Consider the following 13,547-nt stretch of genomic DNA (forward strand, 5'->3'; position numbering starts at 1 on the left):
CGTAAAACATCCATAGAGCCTTCTTGTCATGTGTGTTTATCATATATCCTCTTTGGAAAAATTAATCACTTAAAAGAGTATCTTCAGCAAGGTGTCTGTGACCTTTAGGGTCTGAAGAGTGAGTGAAGGGGCCCAAAATATAGAACCCATCATATAATGCAAATCAAATGTACACATTGAATACAATCTTACTATAGTAGGTAAACCGCCAAACAAAAATACCCTTTATTTTCATCCATTTGGCCAGGTTTTAAATGCAACAATATCAACCTATGCCAGGGGGTCCCAAACTTTTCTGTCTTTTACTAAGAGGTCCCTGGCTAAGACTTTAGAATACCCTTCTCATGAGGTACCTTCATTGCCACCTTCCCCTGACTGTACGCCCCCCCCCGGCCCCCCTCCGCTCGCCCACATTCAGGGTCACCCATGTGGCGGCCATCCACCACCGCCCAATCGTTGTCAATTGACCGTCCCATAGAGGAAGAGAGACCAAAGAAAAACTCCAGTCCCCCCCGTTGACCTTAATTTGATCCCCCCCCCCCCCCCCCCCCACCCACCCCAGCCCCGGACCCAAAGGCAGCCCAATAGATCCCGTATCTACAGAGTGCTCTGCACAGGGTTCTATAAATATTGACCTCCATTTCCTTTGTGTGCTTTAATGAGCATTTAGTATCCCCAACGCATTATGAGGGGGTGACCTGGTTACGAGCCACCTCTCCCTCTGTCAATGCATCCGACCGACCCCCCCCCCCCCACACACACACACACACAACACACACACACACAACCACAACAATAATGGACTAAGTGCAAGAAAGCGACTCCCTCAAAGGTAGAAAAAGGTTCATTTAAAATGCTTGCTTTAGAAATGAAACAGAAGCCATACTCATCATTTCGGACTCCGACAAATGTCGCTTTCTTTTGTGTCATAATCCCTCCTCATCAACAACCCATGTCAGGCCTATAACCATGTGACTTTAGTAATAAAGTAATTAATTACTTATTAAGTGAGCTCTTCCCTATATCTCTGCGGCAAGTAAAAGTCAATTCACTTTGTTGAACTTTTACTTAAGTACAAATCAAAGAACAGGTATAAAAATCTACTCAGATGTTAGACTGCAGAGTAAAAAGGTGCTAATTGCTGTTTTCACATCAAGTGAAGATATCCTTATATATTTTATTATGTTACTTAGGAATACTATTCTATAATATTTTATACTTACACGGCTAATGTGATTGTTTAGGGCCCGAGGCCCAAAAAAAGTTTAAAAAGCACAAAAAAAGTATGCAGTTTGAGTTTGATGACAATTTTGAGCAAAACAACATTTTTTAGGACCTTTATTTCCTTTTTTTTTTTTTTTTAAGCACAACAGATTAAAAAAAAAAAAAAAAAAAGCTGTTACACTAAACTACTATAAAAAGTAATATTACCGATTTTAAAAACTACTCTAAAACAAAAATTCAAAAAAAACTCACCACAGGAACTTGAGTACTTGATAAATTAGTCTTTCCAGTGTGAAAGGACGTTTTCCTGGAAAAAGTTCCCTTGGGTTTTCTCTCCAGCACATGTCCCCCCCCCCCCCCCGTCTGTCACCCCCACTTTCTCTCACCTGTTCACCCCCCACCTCACAAACCAAACACCCTCCATCTTTTTATTTTTTTTTGGGGGTCGGGGTGGGGGGGGGTGAAATATTTGGTGTGGGGTCCCCTGCGGTTTTGTAATTCATGCCCTGTGTATGCTAAGTTTTATGCTGTCCTGCTCCGCGTAACTCAGGGCTGCCAAACGCTGACATGATAAATACTATCTTTTCCGCCCCGTGTGCAACAGGACCTGGGAAAAAAAAGACCGACATGGCGGGGGGGGGGGGGTCTTGGTTTTCGTTGAGGGGGGGGGGGGGGGGGGTCTTTCCTGCAGAGACTGCGGATGCCTTGGTGGAAGCGACGTGTACAGCTGTTGTCGCCGGCGTCGGAGCAACGGTTCACGGCTCTCCCGAACCCCACCCCCCTCACCCATACCCTTCATTCACTTTACAGCTGCCTCCCCACTCTCCCTACTCCCCCCCCCCCCCCCCCCCACCTCTCTCTCTCCTCCTCCCCTACATCTTTCCTGATCTCCTCCTCGTCCTCTCCTCCCTTTCTTTCCCCGCCCTCCATCCTCCTCGCACTCGGAGAGACTGACAGCTACAGCACCTTCAGGTAGCTTGACAGCCGGGATACGTCAGGGCTTTTTTTTAATTTTTTTTATTTTTTTATTTTTTTTTGGTGCACTCTCAGGAAACACACACGCAGCCGTTTGCAGAGGCTGGAATGTAACCAAGTACATCACTCACGTACTGTACCGGAGAGGGTACAAATTTTGAGGTACTTGTACTTTCTGGCGTCCTGTGTCTTTTTCGTGTCACTTTCCACTTTCTATTCCACTACATTTCATAGAGATATATTGCTCCACTACATCACTGACAGCTTTAGTTGGATTTTGCACACAGAGCACATGTAATTTTACAGATAGTAGCAACCATCTGTATATATTCCATTGGACATAACCCCCCCCATCTTTACAAATTCTATTTATAGAATATAGATAATAGATTAGAATAGATGTTGATTGTCCCAGAAAAATGGAAAATTCCATCGTTACAGCACAAATCAGCACAAATCACAGAATCTATCCTATGAAAGACTAGGATAAAAGATCTACACCAGTACACTATCAAATCATCCGATGAATAAACTAAAGAACAAATCTTTGATAGTACAGGTGGAAAAACGAATCCATATATATATGATCCACCTGGTATAGTTATAATCATTACATATCCAAACTGTAAATATCTTGTTCACAATCCAAACATTTTGTTTTGTATCTCATATATTATATTCATAGACATTCTAGCCGTTACAAATTCTGTTTATAATAGTGTCATGTTTCTATATTTATTCGATACATACCATGGCTCCTGCTCTACTATGGAACCAGTGTATACCGGCCCTGCTGCCATTGACTTATGGTTAACCCAACTGCATTTCGTGGCCTTCTAATTCCAGTGTCTGAATTGAGGATTTGATGTACTTTTATTTAAGTAGTTTAAGGGTTGATTTCCGGGTTTTCTTCCCCTGGACCCCGTGGTTTTTGTGTCGTAATGGACTGATGGGAACACCAATCTTTGACACATGGTCCAGTATTCACGATATCGCTGTAACCCCTGCAGGCGCAGACCGGGCTGCGTATGGACAATATGTTGCAAAAGTGCTCTTCATTTGCTTGTTTTTGTTTGCGAAAGGCTCGGATTAATATTCTACGGTGTCTGACATTATTTTGGAAAGGAATCCCTACAGAGATAGACCTTTAAATCTCTTTTAAGACCTTTCTGTTAACGCCAGAACAGCTCTGGTAGTTGGTAGTGGCTAAACCACCAACTCCCATTATAAAGGCAGTAATTTTAGCGCGTTATCACCATATATTTTCACGGTGTAAATCGTGAACTGTGTTAACTACATGTTGAGTTAGCAGTATTAGCCTGTGCCTATGTTAATGTTACTACATTTAGTTACCAGTATTAGCCTGTAGCCTATGTTTGTTTAACTAGCATGTGTTCAGTACATTATTGCCGTGCCATATGTTACCTGCTTTATACGTACTTATCGTTCATGTTAAGTACTGCATGTATTATAGTAGCCTGTGCCTATTTAATATTAACTTGCATGTTAGTTAGCATAATTAGCCTGTGGGCCTATGTACTGTTAACTGCGGTTCTGTTAGTCAGTAATTAGGCCCTGTGCCTATGTAATGTTCAACTCGCATGTTAGTTAGCAGTATTCCCTTGCCTATGTTGTAAGTACGAGCTAGTTGCAGTAATGTGCCTAGTTTACGTTAATAGAGTTCTTCGCTCCAACTTTTTCCCAAACCCTTTGGAGTGAGATTTGGGGGGCAACCCAGATTTTCCAGTACAAGCATTTTTTGGGGTCTTATCCGTCAGGGTGTTTCAAATATGTGATTTGGTGATTGTGGGGGTGGGGTTCTCCCTGAGGGGTCGGGGTCATGCCCCCCAGGAAAACAATTGAAAATAAACCATTAAGGGCACTTTCCTGTGAAGGTTTTTTTTGCAAAAAAATGGAGAAATCAAGTCCTTTATATATGTCAAAACTGTAAGGGTTAAGAACCTTTGCCATTGTTGTTCACACAGTTTTTGAGGGCATCATCAGCGAACATTAATACATGTTCATCTTCTATGATATAAGAACTGCCCCAGACAACGGTCCAAAACATGGAACCACATGAATGAGACAGTACAAATCTCTCCAGCTGAAGAGATTGTCTGTGGGAACAGAGTCCAGGGGTCCCTGGTTTTTGGACAATGGGAACCCAAAGTTAAATTAGATGTTGATGTATCAACTAAGACCCACTGAAATTCAAAGAATAAAACCCTGATCACATAAGGTTTCAATCCTTTTAACCTGTTTTTCCAAGGTTCGTAATGTTTGGCCCTCATCCTCGGGCCCCACTTACTGGATTTACTTTTTGGGGAAAAAAAGACTATTTGTTTCATTTCATAAAACATCAAATTAATTATTTACAGTTACATTTAGAGATGCACCGAAGGTTAGAGAAGCCAATAGGTGGCCCAATGTTTGCGTATAGTATATATCTATATAGTGTATATATTGTCGTAAAGTAATATATATTAGTATTGTTATATATATTAAGGCTCAGATGTGTTTCCAATATTTCTGCCCATGTTAACTTTGTGCACATTCAAAATAAATAACCTCCTCCAGCATCTGTTGAGCCGGATTGAGAGGGTCAACATCGTATATATAGTTAATAGTATTATAGTAGTATGAGTGGTAATCTGTCTAGCTGTGCATGTCATTGCTACCGCTGATATGGTTGATCCATTCAGACCGTCTGACAACACAGCGCCCCATTCGGGCTCTGGTCTCTGGACAAAGTTTAAGGATGCTGTACGCTGCGCATTATCGGAGGACTACTACACGGATGCACGCGTCACTGTCCCACAGCAGAGCAGGTCCACTACACATGACTGAGTTGCTACGCTACCACCGCGCTCTCACCTCTATTGTTAACCGAGAGTGACACGAAGCGCGGACGGTTCTGTGATACTCAGAGCTCATACTAAAGCCGGGGGAAATGGATGGATTCGTAAAAAATTTCTCATTTTGCGGACAATTCGAACTTTCCAGCAGGGAGCGCTCTTGAACCCCCTCATCAGCCTCTGGAAAAGCACAACTAGTGGCCTAACACAGATTAAATCTATAGATAACTCTCTTCAGAAATTTGACCGCCGGCTGACACTCAGCGTGAGAATCGGGTGTTTGCGTGTGAGCGTGGAAACGCAGTCCAAATGCGTGTGTCTCACGCCAATCGGAGCAGTTGGCAGCCCTGTACGTTACAGTAATTTCCTGTGTTCTCATGATAATGTTCTAAAAAGCCATGTTAGTTAGCATTTAATAATTAGCCTGTGCCCTAGTAAATGTTTAACTAGCATTTTATTAGCAGTAATTAGCCGTGCCCTATGTTACTGTTCTAGCACTTTAGTTACGCAGTATATTAACCTATGCCTATGTTAACGTGAATGAGTGAGTTAGCAGTATGTGCCTGTGCCTATGTTTATCTCCTAACCTATTCTACCTCTCCGTCTAAGGTGATTGGGAATGTTGAGATTTTCCTCTTGCACAGGCTACCAGCAACTTACAGCTTTCAGACAGGTTTGCCACGTCACACTACGTCTTCCAGCTCAGTTGGAGGCTGCGCGTTTCCCGTGTTGAAGTGTGGTGTTTTACGCTGTACCTGACATTTTACCTGAGTCGGTGGGTTAGCACATTTCGCAGATGTTTTTAATGTTTAAAAAACTCTTTAACAGAGAGATGCAACTCCGTTGAAAATCTTTCCATAATATGCAGAATTTAACTCAGCCCTGCAGTACCAAAAACTGCACAATTACCCCCGTTACTCACGTAACTGCAGCGACCTGCTTAAGCCTCGCATTTGTCCTTGGGTCATTTTGCATCCGTTTTCTTTTTTAATCACAAACAAACGGGCTTCGTAATAAGCGCGCTGAAAATGTCACGATTATAAAAATTAAATAACCAATAAAGTTTCCCATGTAATAACATTTTCATTGCTGTACACACAGTACAATATGTTTTACAGTGTGGTGTAGTACTTTTCTTCGGTAAAGGTTTGTGAATACTTCTTCTTCTACTGGCTTCCACCCACTGCCACGGAGGCTTTATGTGGGGATGAGGGGGGGGTGGGGGAGGTGGCGCTGGACGTGACGCAAGCGTGGAGGACTTTGATGTTGTGGTTTTCTGATTGCGTATTATTCGCCTCGGGTGCACCGTGCAGTTAGAATGATGATATCCACAGAGAGGGAACCCAGTGCCAGTCTGTGCAGTGTGCACACACGTCACATGTACACATGCACACGCTGTGAACCTTCGCGTTACACGGGCACGGCATGTGCGTTATACGAGGATTATAGATGTTGGCAAACACAAATCTTAAAGCCGCTCTAAACCCGTACTCTCTTCACAGGCATTAACATATTAGAAATTCACCTTTTTGACATGATGAATGATAATTCAATAAATAAAATGCTGAAATGGGAGTAGAAGAGATGCAAATGCTTTTGGGTCCATCTGTGTTTTGGAAATGTCTTTATACCTGGGTTTCTGTGCAGACATGTACACAGTTATCACTGGACCTTTCGCCCGTTATACCTGCATGTCATGTGCATTGTAGTTCAAGATAACGGCAAACGCACCCGAGCAAAGAAACAACTGTGGTAAATTCACTTTTTGGACAGAATGAATGAATGAATGGTTTATTGTCAATACAACGCACAAGATAACAAACACTTAATCACAGACACAAATATCGCTTGTTGACTGAAATACAAAGCAAGAATACCAAAAACTAATCTAATTGTCGCAATTGAAGTAGGAAGAGTCCCAAAACGATTTTCGGGTCCCGATTGTTTTTTGAAAGTGTCCATACTTTTTTCATCTTTTATTAGGACTAAGCATCATCAACTTTTATCACATAGTTTTAATTCAATAAACAAACACCTACAAGCTTGTAATCACCATCTCCAACGACCTTTGACAAGTTTTAATATTACCATCATTTCCTGAACTCAAGTCCTATTTCGTTTTCATGTGTCTCTTTGAGCCAGTAATGTTTATCAGTACAATAAAACTACGTGGCCGGTTGGTTCAGTGGTGAGACCTGGCGCACATCTGTATCCTGTGAGTTTTGTCCTTATGCAGCAGGTCAGGGTTTCGGATCAACCAGTGATGATTTCCTGCAAGTTTTCTTCCTCTTTCTCACCTAGCTGTCCTATCTCTAATAAAGATGGAAAAGCCCCCAAAAAATTATGTTTAAAAGAAAAGTACACATGGATGTATTATCCTGCCAGCTTGTTTTTGTTCCTCATAGTTCAGGTAACGTTATCCCTGCCCTGTCGTCCTTCTTTCTCACCTACTGTCCTATCTAATAAGATGGAAATCGCCCCAAAAATGTATGTGTCAAAGAAAAGGTACTACGATTAGGTGTATTACTTGATTGGTGTGTTGGGTCCTTATATTCGTCAGATCCTGGTGGCTTCCTAACTCGCACGTATTGGAAAATTGAATGTGATCATTCCTCGTAGCCGTATCTGTGTTCTGCACCATGCCAAAATCCACTCCCATCATGTGGATGATGTGGGGCGAGGGCGGGGGGGTGGGGGGGTCTGGTGGGGGGGTGTCCTGCACCGCCGAGTTTCCAGTCATTAGCAGCCAGAATAATTGACTTCACATGTGCTTATGTTGGCTGAGCGTGGGTTTAACCCCAGGCACGGCAGCCTCTTATATAGCTTTTTGCTGCATGTGTTCTGTAAGAGCCTGCAGACGAGGGACACTGGTCCAGTCCAAAAAACCAATCCTCCTGAGTCCTATGTCCGCCAATTGGTTGGTGATTCATACAGGAGCCGTGGTGTAATGAATCGCCTCGATGTAGATTGAAGCGAAAGGTAATAATGTTACAGCAATATCTCCAGAGCTCATTACTAAAGTTTGTGTCAATAAATTCCAGTGTTATCCACATTGGGGTTGGTAGTTCATGGATAAACTGTTTCACTCGTCACAGTGCACATGCATTTACCAGAGGCTGTGTGGCAGCCCACACAGACCCCACACACACACCAACACACACCACACGCACACACACGCACACATGGTTCAGTCCGTCTTTCAGATCCATCAGGCTGAAGTCCTCCATAGGGAAACGAGCAGAGGAGCGGTGGACGTTAGGAGGAAGAGTCAGAAAGTCATAATGCAAAAATAACTTCCGGTGTTAGAGTCTTGTATGTCGGACCTTCTCCACCGTCTGCGAGCGAGAGGTTCCTGGCGTCCCACAGTTTTTCTTTCGATGGTAGAATGACGTGCTGGGTTAATCGACATTTCTTTAAACCCTTGTGTTGTCTTCCTGTAACCATGAAACTTGTCCTTCCAGATCAAAATGATGAAAATGAGTACAGACCAGCTGCATACATCTCTTAAAGTAACAGCATACAAGAACCCAAAATGAGTAAAATACTCTGTTCAGACATAAAACACTAATTTAAAAGTTTAAGAAACATACATCTTCTAGAACACAGAAAACTATAAGTAGAATAAAACACTTTTCTCGAACAGTCATAACTTTTGATAAACCCTTAGCATTAAAATAATGAAGGCTTATCCCTACTGCACATAGAATCATAAAAGGAGAAAAGAGCCAATATATTGGGATGAATACATAGTATTTAGTATGAAACCACATCCGCTTACGCTGTGACTTTGCCCCGTTTTCGGGGCTGCGTTTACCACACGACACGCCGGACAAGTCATTAAAACATGTTCGAGCAAAAAAATCCCAGATGAGCTTAATAAACAGTGGGATTAAATTCAAGCAGATGGTCTCTGATTTCGCACACAACCTGTCTGCTTAACATACAGCCGCATGCAGCCCCTGGTCTTCGTTTCCCGGCCTCGGGCGCCTGTAAAGACCAAGGTCTTTTTTTTTTTACATTTTCACCACTTGTCTTGAGGAAACAGCTGCTCTCGCATTCATCCACGCTCCGCAGCAGGAGAGCTTCCACCTCGACGCTGTCCACCACCAGCCCCGGTCCAGCAACCTATAAGCATCTTTCTTTTCCTTCTTTCTCCCCCCCCCCCCCCCTCTTCTCCCTTGCTTCTCTCTACAGGGCAACGCTTGTCCTCTTTCTTTCTCTGTGCCCAAGAAGCATGGCTGAAGAACTTCTTTTCATTTTGGATTCAATAAGTGAGAACAACGTGCTGGATGGCTCCTCAACGTCCACACTGAGTGCAGGTTATACGATATGGTGGAAAAGGCGTTGAACTGGAGAGCTATCCCTGCAGCAGTTGACGGGAGTTTTTTGAATGGTGTGTGATGTGTGGTGTGTGTGTGGTGTGTGTTGTGTGTGTGTTGTTGTGTGTGGTTGCGTGTGCTCTGTCAGTTCCTTCACAAGGGAACCCTAAACGGATGCGTTCACTGCTGATCACATGCGGGATAAGGATCCAAACAACCTTACAGATATAATAGGTCTCTCTATTTATTAAAAACTTTAGATAGTCCATTCCGCTATGCCCTTAAGCCCTTCCATCCCCCCCCCCCCCCCCCCCCCCCCACCGACCCCCCCCGACTCAGAGTTCTCATTGGCCAAAATCGTCTGTGTCCAAGCGACTGACACATCAGGAAACGAAAACGGGAGAGAAGATGCCGAGATTTTTCCTTTTTGCCCATTGCACTTGAATGAATGAAATGAATATGATACTTTATTTCGGTTTTACATTATGTCTAGGAGCAATCTCGACCACAGAAAAAATGCATCTGGAGGGAATTGTGAAACCATTTTCAACGCGTTGCTGTGTCAAATAATGATGGTCCGCCGTCGTCGTTAACGGTTCAATTAATTGTTAATAAATGCATTATATACGCCGACAAAAAGACTGACTGTGAACGGGGTCAAGACGATCAAGAGATTCTAAAACATCACCTCGCCACACCTTGTGCTTCCAACTCCAGATCCTCACCCTTCTCACCTGTGATTCCCTTTAACCTCTGATTGGCCACATAACACACACATTGCCTGGTGCTGCACCACACAAACCGCACACGCGTATACACTGCAATTTATGCACGCTGGCTAAATTGCGATTCCACAGGCAGGTTATTCCACTCGGCTCGCAGTTTCATAACCATCGCCGCCCTGGACCAATAAGACCTCTTCTATTCTTTCTGCTTTTATCATTCGTGCTGGTATCACGGGGGGAGGGGGGGGGGGGGGCGAGCGGGGCGAGCCTGGTTAGGAGAGAGAAGCTTCACCCCAATCGCTCTCTGGTCGTCCCGAGGCCCCCCCTGGCCCTAATAATGGGGCAGGAATGTGATGACAGGACACTTTAAGGGCGATTCTGTTCAAGGGCATGTCACTCTGTCACTGACACACCTTAATATCTGGATCAGGGCGGATGGCTGGACGCCGCTCGCCTCTCCCTCTGCCTCTCAGCGAGCGGTTACAGTACAGGAAAGTGAGCTACTGTATGAGCACCGCAACACCGAGTCACCCGCTCGGCCAATCATTTCTCCTCACGTGTCGGTGTTGTGAGGCGTGCAAGGGCGTTTTTTTTACACCTGTATCTCGTTCGCTTTGGTCAAATCAGTTGGTGAGTTGTAAATTTGGAGCGATTTGACCTCGGTTCGGTTCGTTTCGGTTCGGTTCCACACCTGGAAAAAATCCAAGCGAACCAAAATGCAACCGTTTGCAAATCCTGCAAGAACGTCCACTCTTCTTATGGTCGGATGCTTCTGGGGGCGAGGCAAGACATTATAGGTCCTGTGTTCTGGATAGTGCATATTTCTTGCATTCCACTGTCAAATCAGCTCATTTCATTAAAATGATCAACCATCTGCTCTGGTTACAGAGACTCGCTCTGCTCTGCCGGCGTCTGTCTCCATTTTTAATTTGACCACGAGACACGGACGGATAAAAACACTCAGCTGCTACGTTTGCTGCTCTGCTGCTTAGCTGCTGCTAAGCTACCTGACTGGAGACATTACTCCGACTGCTAAGCTACCTGACTACAGGATATTAGCTCAGACCGCTAAGCTACCTGACATACACTGTTAGCTCAGACGGTAGCTACTGACCTCAGGACATTAGCTCAGACTGCTAAGCTACCTACTTCCAGGACTTACTGACTGTAACTACCGACTACAGGAGACATTAGCTCAGACTGCTATCTACCTTACACGAGAATTAGCTAGACTGCTAAGCTACCTGACTACAGGAGACATTAGCTCAGACCGCTAAGCTACCTGACTACACAGAATTAGCTCAGACTGCTAACTACCTGACTACAGGAGACATTAGCTCACGACTGCTAAGCTACTGACTACAGGAACATTAGCTCAGATGCTAAGCTACTGACTACAGGAGACATTAGCTTAGACGCTAGCACTGACTACGACAGTATCAGACCGCTAAGCTACCTGACTACAGGAGACATTAGTCTCAACTCGCTAAGCTACCTACTACAGGAGACATAGCTCAGACTGCTAAGCTACCTGACTACAGGAGACATTAGTCTCAGACGGCTAGCTACTCTGACTACAGGAGACATTAGCTCAGACTGCTAAGCTACCGACTAACAGAGACAAAATAGCTCAACTGCTAAGCTACCTACTACAGGAGACATTAGCTCAGACTGCTAAGCTCACCTGACTACAGGAGAATATACGAGCTCAGACTGCTAAGCTACCTGACACAGGAAACTTAGCTCACGACTGCTAAGCTACCTGACTACAGAGAGACATTAGCTCAGACTGCTAAGCTAGCTGACTACGCAGAGACATTAACTCAGACGCTAGCTACCTGACTACAGGAGACATTAGCTCAGACTGCTAAGCACCTGACTACAGGAGACATTAGCTCAGACTGCTAAGCTAACTGACTACAGGAGACTTAGCTCAGACTGCTAGGCTACCTGCACGGAGACATTAGCTCAGACTGCTAATGCTACCTTGACTACAGAGACATTAGCTCAGACCGCTAAGCTACCGACTACAGCGGAGTATTACTCAGACCGCGAAGCTACCTACTACAGGACATTATCTCGACTGCTAAGCTACTGACTACAGGAGACATTAGCTCGACTGCTAAGACTACCTGACTACAGACACTTAGCCAGACTGCTAAGCTACTGACTACAGAGACATTAGCTCAGACTGCTAAGCTACCTACTACACGGAGACTTAGCTCAGACTGCTAAGGCTACTACTACTGGAGACATTAGCTCCTGCTAAGCTACCTGACTACAGGAGACATTAGCTCAGATGCTAAGCTACCTGACTACAGGGACATTAGCTCAGACTGCTAAGCTTACCTGACTACAGGAGCCTTAGCTTCAACGCTAATGCTAACCTATACTACAAGATATTAGCTCAGACCGCTGAAGCTCCTGACTACAGGAGGACATTAGCTCAGACTGCTGAAGCTACCTGACTACCGGAGACAGTAGCTCAAGACTGCTAAGCTACCTGACTACAGGAGACATTGCTCAGACTGCTACGCTCTCGTGACTACAGGAGACATTAGCTCAGACTGCTAAGCTACTGACTACAGGAGACATTAGCTCAGACTGCTAAGCTACCGACTACAGAGATTAGCTCAGACTGCTAAGCTACCTACTACGGAGCGCATAGCTCAGACTGCTAACTACCTGAACAGGAGACATTAGCTCAGACTGCTAAGCTACCTGACTACAGGAACATTAGCTCAGACCGCTAAGCTACCTGCACTACCAAGATATTAGCTCAGACGAGCTAAGCTACCTGACTACAGGAGAACATTAGCTCGACTGCTAAGCTACCTGACTACAGGAGACATTAGCTCAGACTGCTAGCTACCTGACTACAGAGACATTAGCTCAGACCGCTAAGCTACCTGACTACGAGAGATTATGCTCAGACTGCTAAGCTACCTGACTACAGGAGACATTAGCTCAGACTGCTAAGCTACCTGACTACAGGAGACATTACTCAGACTGCTAAGCTAACCTCACTACAGGAGACATTAGCTCAACTGCTAAGTTACCTGACTACAGGAGAACATAGCCAGATGCTAGCTAACCTCACTCAGGGACATTAGCTCGACTGCACTACCTACTACAGGAGACATTAGCTCAGACTGCTAAGCTACCTCCACTACAGAGACATTAGCTCAGACTGCTAATCTACCTCACTACAGAGTACTTAGCCTCAGACTGCTAAGCTACCTCACACGGAGACATTCCTCAGACTGCTAAGCTACCTGCTACAGAGACATTAGCTCAGACTGCTAATCATACCTCACGACAGGAGACATTGAGCTCAGACTGCTAAGCTACCTGACTACAGAGACATTAGCTCAGACTGCTAAGCTCCCTAACGAGCTACTAGGAGACCTTAGCTCAGACTGCTGAAGCGTACCTCACTACGGATACAT

Source organism: Etheostoma spectabile, unplaced genomic scaffold (genome assembly GCF_008692095.1).
Source record: "Etheostoma spectabile isolate EspeVRDwgs_2016 unplaced genomic scaffold, UIUC_Espe_1.0 scaffold310, whole genome shotgun sequence".
NCBI classification, from domain to species: Eukaryota; Metazoa; Chordata; class Actinopteri; order Perciformes; family Percidae; genus Etheostoma; species Etheostoma spectabile.